The sequence below is a fragment of the Melospiza melodia genome, chromosome 14 (genome assembly GCF_035770615.1).
Source record: "Melospiza melodia melodia isolate bMelMel2 chromosome 14, bMelMel2.pri, whole genome shotgun sequence".
NCBI classification, from domain to species: Eukaryota; Metazoa; Chordata; class Aves; order Passeriformes; family Passerellidae; genus Melospiza; species Melospiza melodia.
This window is the reverse complement of record NC_086207.1, coordinates 11831643-11838370: the sequence shown is the minus strand read 5'-3', so window position 1 is coordinate 11838370 and position 6728 is coordinate 11831643.

Below are 6728 nucleotides of genomic sequence, written 5' to 3'. Positions count from 1 at the left end.
TGAAATGTATTCACTGAACTCAGGGTATTTAGTAGTAAATTCTGGCTCTGGCTTTGTTTAATGCTGCTTTGGTCTAGTGCAGTTTGTCCATCTGCTCCCCTGGTGCTGCATCCGTTATGGGTGCTGAGATGCTCATTTTATAGCTCCTGGTACTCCCTTCTCTCTCCTGAGGTGTTCTGCTGACTGATTTCAGAATACTAGCACGTTTTCAGATTGCAAGGATCTGAAAATCATTTCAATGCTTCCAAACATTGTCTGGACATTTTCTAGAAGGTTTTTCCAGCCTGTGTCATCTGCTTTGAACATGATTTTTGTGGTGCTTTGCACCTCTCCTTTGAGTCCTTTGTCACAGGTTTAATGTCACTAGTTCAGGACAGACATGGTTTAGATAAAAGCAGTAGTTTTTCAGTTTTTCTGTAGCCTCTACAACTGAAATTTCAGTCTGTATAATTTACTTCAGTGTTTTGCCTGTAATTCACATTGTCTCTGCAGCAATGGAGCTGTGTCATCATGTGCTTTCAATGGCTGCCAATTCCCTTTCTTCTCCTGCATAGCTCAGAGGAAGTCAAGGTAACCTGGCAGTCCCTGATCTGCCCATCTGGTTTGCTTTCCCTTTCCTCTTTGCATGTTCCTGCCTGATTTGTGTCCAGTAGTACTCTGGATTTTATAGACTCCCTTTTAATGAGGTTCTGCAAACCACTCCTGGCCAAAAGGATGCAACTTTTAAATCACCACAGCACACTGTAACCATTTTTTTCCTTAAAAATTGTGACATAAGGTCTTCCCTGGATGCCAGGTCCGCTCACAACTCTATTAACCAAAGCAATGCCTGCATTGTTTTTCTTCACAGTCTTACACACCTCTTCCTGGATAACAGCAAAAGCTGCCTCCAGAACAGAGTAGCTTATCACAGCAGCATTTACTAAGGAGTTCCTGTCTTTAACCTCAAACCAGAACTCACAGTGCAAGATAAAGCGATGCCAGACCACAGAGCTCATCTCTAAGATTGAGGTATAAGCCTTGGAGCCTGGCTCCATTCCCAGGCAGATGCCAGCCACAGCCATATCCTGCTCAGAAGGGTTGGCCAGCTCCAGTCTCTCTTGCTTGGCTGTTGTTCAGCATTAGGTTCATAATAAAGCTCAGTGACAGATGCAATAAACCTTGTTCTCATCTACCTCCCATTGCTACCAGTGCAGTGTTATGATTTTTGTCAGATACTTCTTGACTCTTCCATCTCTTTCAGTGCTTAATGCAGCTTCTAGTGAAGCACTGCCATCAAATCCTACACTGAACCTATTCTAATCCTTTTTTTTTTTGCCATTAAGGCAAAAAATAAAAGCAGCTTAAATTGGGAATTCAGTTCATCTGAGTCCTCCTTCTCTCCTCATGTCTGTTTATGTATACATAAAAATGACAGATTAATTTATTTTTTTAACACATAATGACAATTATTTAGCACTCCTCCACATTACTCCAAATTTGAGGAAAGCAAGTCAATAAACTGCCCATGCCACCTTCACAGCAGCAATGTGGTCTACACTTAAACAATCTGACAGGCAACAAAACATTCCCAACCCAAAGCTCTTCCAGAAGTGTCCCTAAGAGGCATTTCCAGTAGCACAGTTTCAGATAAACCTCAATCAAAGTCTAAAACTGCTGTTCAAATGCAATTTAAACTCCACCTGCTGGCTGAGCTCCTTAATGGCATCATGTCTGCCCATACAGATGGTAAAGGGGCTTAAGGATGCTCCCCTTCCAGTGCTAAGGGGCTTAAGGAAGATCTATGATACATCCCATTAAGAAAAATACCAGGCAAGACTTTCTAAAGTGATTAATGATCTCTGTAGCTCTGTTTAATAGAAACATGTATAACAGATCTCATTTGCAAAATCACTAATCACATTTGGCAAAACCAACCCTGAAATACTCTGAAACACAAATGGGTCTAAGGAGAAGCAACAAATGTCCTCTCAATTAAAAAAATGGAATGTATTTCATGAAGAAGGCTTGAAATAGGGGTTTGATGACCAGATGTTTTGTTTCTCATATCCAGTTTCCAGAGATACACTACAAGTAACTAGAACACTAACTGTACATACATACACACAGAGAACACAATGCACACATGTGACAATGAGGGATTTGTGCAGAGAGTTCACTTTTAATTCCATTGGGACTCCTATATGCCTGTGTTTTTACAAAACTATACATTGAAAGAAAATTAGGATATTTTTTTATTTTAGTACCTTGAAATCAATTTCAGTGGGAAAACAATCTGTAGAGCAGTTTAAGAATATGAGGTGCATTCGGAAAAATGTTGGGCATTAGTAAATTTTCCATGTGTGATAGGAGTAATTTAGCACAGAACTATGCATCTTCTATTTTCTTAAAGCTAGCCAGACTGTAGAAAAATGTTATGGCACTAATGAGAAAGAAATCTCTGAGAATTCAGTGCATGGCATACAGGGAAATAAAAAATTAATTTAAGAGGCATATTTCCTAGCTATGAGGGTTATTGACAATACTCAGTACAATCAGGAAGTCATCAAACACTGACTAGATTCTTTTCAAAACAGTGCATAAAAAGATATTCATTTTGTTTCGTGTTCATATTTCATATTAATTTATTATCCAATAAACAGTTTATGTGACAGTATTTATATTGCATGAATTGTTTGGAAAGTATTCACCACAGCTATCACCCAGAGAACATTTTACTTTCCATAGCTCAATTTGTGGGGAGGTCAACTGACACTTGAGACTAATTCAGCTTGCCTGGTTAATCCACAAGCTTCAGAATGACCCTCTAAGCACTTCCAAACAAATACCCTGGCTCATTTCTCTCTGATATTCACCCCAGTGCTTTCCATAAGCCATTTTAATGGATAAAAATGTCATCAGATAAATTAGCAAGAAGCAAGTAGACAAGAATAACATATTCTGACATGAATTGTAGGGCTTTATGTAAACACACATACATAACAAGAACATATATGTTACAGGCACCTGCTGATTCTTACTGTGCTTAGTGACAGAATCTGAACATGACAGAAAGATGGAACTGCTCAGTTGGCAATACCCTGTTATGCTGATGCTGCTTGCCCCTTCAAAAATAGCATGGGAGGACAACCATAGTGCAAAGAAGGGAAGGAAAAAAAGCAAAGCAAGGCAAAACTCAGCAATAATCATAGGGTTTCTCATTAACATGTGTACTCTTTAAAAGCTCAGGTCCTGAGTAGCTGTCAAGAAAACAAGACTTTAGTTAGAAATAATAAGTTTGGTTCATACCCTCAGCATCTGCACCCCATCAGCCCACCCGGCCTGTTGGAATTAGCAGGAGCAGCAGAGGCTTGGCCAGACAGGTAAGGCACTGCAGGGGATTTCAGCTGCCCAGAGCCCGGGGCTGCAGTACAGGTGATTCCCATAGAGGGAGATGTTGCTTTGTTTCTGCCTTACTTCAAAATTTTTCTGTCCATGTCATGGGAAAAACTCCATGTGCTCCAGTCACAGCACAGACACTTCCCAATATGTAGATTTTTAAGATGAGCAAAGCATTCATCAGAACTTGCCAGTCATGTCTATTACTGAATTAAATTTTTCCATTGTCCTGCCATGTGGCTTTTTTGAGTCAGCATTCCTGAATTTACAATTCCTGATTGTTTTCTTAACCTGCCCAAAGGAGCCCATGAGGATGCTCAGAGGGCTGGAGCATCTCTGCTACAGACACAGGCTAAAAGAGATGGGGCTGTTGAACCTGGAGAAGAGAAGGTTCCAGAGAGACCCACTGTGGACTCTCAGCACTTAAAGGGAGCTGATTAAAAATGGATAGAAACTTATTTCAAGGGCAGATGTCCTATCCTCAGTGATAGGACAAGGGAGAATGATTTTAAACTAAAAAAAGGGAGATTTAGATTGGATGTTAGGAGGAAATTTTTTTCCTTTTAGGGTGATGAGGCCATGGCACAGGTTGCCCAGAGAAGCTGGAATTGCCCCATCCATGGAAGTGTTCATCTGGGCTGGATAGGATTTTGAGCAACCTGGTCCTAGTGGCAGGTGAGTTGGAACGAGATGAGCTTTCAGGTTCCTTCCAACCCAAACCATGCTGAGATTCTATGATTCCTAAAAAGGGATGGAGATGGAAACTGTTCTTACAAAGCAATGAAGCAGCTACTGCATTCCCAGCACTCTTTGGATCCTTCAGCAACAGACAGGCTGACCACATCACTTGGCACTTTTGCCATGAACATATTTCTGTGTCCATCACAAATAGCTGGCACCATCACTTCCTCATTCTGTACCTCCACACAGAGAACTTCAAAATAAGCAGAAGGAATAATGGGCTGTCTCTGATATAATGAATTATGAAACTCAGGTTAAACTGAGGACATCACCCTCTGGTAAGCGATGGTTTGCTATGACAGCCAATGATCTTTGCATCTTCAAAAGAAGTTTTGTTTAATTCAAGGAGTAGAGTTTGTCTGATGAGATGGATGTGAAGGCACCTGGTTTCACTGCTGCCTGGTATTATGGTGGACTCTAGTTCTCTTGCCTCCTTCATGAACCATATTCTATATAATGTCTGCTGTCCAGCACAGGAGCTTTTTTAATTAATATTCCTCAGAGAGGTGATCTGATTTTGCTTTTTCAGGAAGAGAAATGGGTCTGCTTTAAAAATAACCTCTTATATGAAATGATGCATCATAGCAATCCCATGCAGAACAGCAGCAAGGAAATTATTCCATAGCAATGGCCACATCTTAATAGAAGATCATCTCCTGGACATCTCCCCCTGCATTTCTGCAATTATCAACTATGTCTCCTACCATCTGCAATTATATAAAATCCCTCTGGCAAATACAGCTATTGCTTACATGGAAAATTAATGTAGTGGAGCAATGGGACCTAATAACTAAATATAAGAAATGTGAGTTATTACTACATTACTATCTGCCAAGCTTTACACCAGCTACCAGGAACCATTGAGATGATCATTATGTGAAGTAATTTTGAATTCTTTGACTTAATAATATAAATCATAGCTCTTAGATTTAATATTTTCTTTGCACCATAATGCAGAACTTTCCCCTGCCACTTGCCATTAAAAATGCAGCAATGCAAGAGGCTGTTTTCAAAATCAGGCAGGCATAAATTGATCTGCTCAAAGGACAATGTGGAGTCATGTTATGTTGGCAGCAGCTGTGACCACAGGAGCAATGGACAAGTGTTCCTGCTCCCTGGTACTCCAGGGTGCATCAGGCTTGTTTCAATGCACACTTCTTCCATATTGCTCAGAAAGAGGCATTTAAGTTTCCTGATGCCCCTGTGTCCTACTGCTGTTGGGCTATCTGTTTTATAAATCAAAAAGCACTTAGATTCTATTTAGAAGAAGCAGGTTTTGAGGTGTGTCATATTGCAGGTTAATATTATCCCTAATCTACAGATTAATAATGATTTTACAAACTTTGGCTTTTTCTTTTGTCCCAGCATTCATTAACTCTGTGAATGACTTCCCAATCTTAAAAAGGTGCAGTTATTATAGTAGCTCTCATTTTCATCTTAAAAATGTAAGACATTTGCCTTCTTTTTTAAAAAAGTGACATTTTATTTAAAGTATTTTCAAAGCAATTAAACATTTTCTGACAGTGGGTATAAACATTGATAAAAAATTTCTGTAACTGACATTTTTCTAGAAGAAAGCAATGACAAATGGCATACATGTTTGAAAATTTGCACAAATATCATCTTGGGGAAAACAGTAAGAGATCGCCTGCCTGAAAAGATTTGGAACAAAGTAAATTATTGGTACTAACTTATCTCTGTCTACCAGCCTAGGAAAGAAATCCTAGACATCCACTTTTTGTGCCCTGGAAGTATTAATCTCACCATAACATATCAGCACCAGTCAGTGCTTCTGCTACAGAACAACATGCCTGGCAAATTAATAGAGTCACCAGTGCCTTGACAATGTCAAGGCAGGAGGAAATGTTCTGAAGAGGGAGGATATCCCAATTGTCATTACTTGGATGTCAAAACAAAGATTGACTGTTTGAAAATGGAATTAATCCTGTTCACCTGTGGCAGATACAGAAAGGCTGAGTGTAAAACAGCAGCTCAGTTCAACAGTCAGCTCTCAGGTTTTGAACTGTGCTGAAACCAAACTGCAATTCTCTGGTGGTCTAGATAGAGATAAAAAGGGATCACTAAAGTCAATGGATGTGACCCTGAACCAAACAGGTATCAAACATACCATGCTTCCAGCACCAGTTTGTGGGCAACCTTAGCTGCAGAACTTCCTGATCTTGATGGGCTAATTTTGAATAACAGGGAAGCTGAGTTTCCTCAGAGGGGCTGGAAAATAGAGGGAAGTGAAAACAAAGGCCTGGCCCACTCTCATTCAAGTCCTGTGGTGTATCATTCCTTGGGATGGTAACGACACCAGTGGATTACAGCAATCTGCTGGAAGGCCAGGGGCAGCCCTCTGGGAGTCACAGCTAACACTCCCCAGGGAGCAGGGGAGCTACTCTGCAAGTCACAGCTAAGGCAGTAGGTCTGTGGGTCACATCAGGAGCGTGAGCACTCAGCGGATTCAGTACAAAGTCACTGTGCCCCTCTGATGGTGAAGGCAAGAATGGCACTAGCATGATGCACAGCACAGGTATATTTATCTGTGTCACTGTAACCTGAAGTTAAGAAGCATGGATTAGTCACGTGGCCTGCAAAGAGAGAGG